Raw genomic sequence first — 1911 nt, forward strand, 5'->3', positions numbered from 1 at the left:
TATAATATTAATTAATTATTTTATTTTGTAAGTTTCTTTTTATATTTTGAAATGCAATATATAAAATCTTCCTTTCTCTCTCTCTCGTTCGAATATGACGAAATACGAACAAAAATTCTTGTTTTTGCATTTGCTTTTGAATGCCAACGAGACTTTATACTTATACTCGAATCGATAGGTCAGTTTTGAAAAAAAACAGAAAAAAAAATTTAATCGCGCGTGCTGTTATTTCCTGGTATGACGAATAATCTATTTGATTATAAAATTAATCGACCGATAGTACTGTTGATATTTCCCTAATCACATCGTGCGGTAAAAAAAAAAAGAAGAAAAAAAACAAAAGAAAATAGTTAGTATCATGGGTAGGGAGAAAGGGGTGGGAATCTATGTGCTTTGATTTGTCAAATAAAGATTTAGTTTATCGTGACTTATAGATTAGATAACCGATATAGAATTATATTTTATATCTGTTTGTAGTCCTTTTGTATAGGACGATACCAATATGCGGTTTTTTCTTTTTTTTAATCTGTCATTTAATTGTAATAAAACGTGAGAACATTTGTAATTTAATCTTCTTTTTTCTTTTTTTTTCTCTAATTGTAAGATAAAAGAAATTTTCAAACGCACATATACGCACACAAATGCGCGCGCGCGATCATACATTCAACTTAGAACATTTTTTTATTTATTCTACGCGTTAGATAAATGAAAAATAAAATTATTGTGAAATAAATGATTTAATTATACGAATTTGAACATTATTTGATAACGCTTGATAGAAATAGTATTAATCTTTTTTAGGTATTTTTTCAAAGTATGTAGCTTCTTTACTAGATCATTTGGGTGATTTTTTAATTTGACTTTCTATATATTATCACACATTAAATATTTTCTTCTTCGATGGATTTGATTTTAAGTTCTCAGGTAATTTTTAGAATAAGTTTATCTTGAATTATTATTTTCGATCGTGCCTTCAATGAGCTTCACTTTAATAAATAGCATTTTCAGACTACAAAGATAAAACAGAGAAAATTAGTATTTGTTTAAGTTAAGGATCAATGTACATCGAGTTAACTGAAAAGTTTCCCAAGGGTTTCCCGATAGAAGTAACAAATTTGTAAAAGATACGAACGAACATATCGACTGAAAAAGGATTGTATCTGCGGGAATCTTACTCTTTGAAAACGATGTTTCCTAAATTTATTAACAGGATCAAATATTACGATCGAATTTCAATTTGATTTTGAAATAATAATAAGTAAAAAAAATACAATCATTATGACGGTATAACAAAAATGAGAAGGTCGTTTTGTTACTACATTTTCCAAGTAACCGATAAGACGGTGTCAAATTGAAAAGAAATAGGAAAGCTGACTGAAAAGTCATCTTTAAGAAGATGACTAGCACAAAATGCTTACGTTAATATACTTTCCTTAAAAAAGAAGAGAGCCTTGAAAGTTTTGAAACTTTTTACATTTACGATAGTCATGCTTATTTAATGTAAGACGTTTAAACGATTTCTGTATTAAAATCAAGTCTTCGAGAGCTAATGATAATGATCGAAAAATGTACAATAGTAATGTCACAATAATTATTGTCGTTATAACAAAACATAAGTACAAGTCGAAATATTAATACAAATCTAAATACACATACTGTCAGCATCAACATCATCACTAGGAAAAAAAACGAGTCACGTCACTAGTTACACAACCTTCCGCGTCGTTGCGAGTGTCAAAGAAGGAAGGAGTGATAGGGGGTGAGAAAGAAGAAGGGTGGGAAGGGACGGAAAACGTAACGCTTGCGCCCCGTAACCGCGTGGCCGCTTGAAAAGCGGCCACCTGTGCCCCCACCCACCCTCTTCATCCCTCATCGAAAGCACCATCGTCGCGGCAGCTTTCCCCATATATA

The sequence above is a fragment of the Polistes canadensis genome, unplaced genomic scaffold, assembly GCF_001313835.1.
Source record: "Polistes canadensis isolate GaletaPanama2010 unplaced genomic scaffold, ASM131383v1 scaffold_348, whole genome shotgun sequence".
Taxonomy (NCBI): Eukaryota; Metazoa; Arthropoda; class Insecta; order Hymenoptera; family Vespidae; genus Polistes; species Polistes canadensis.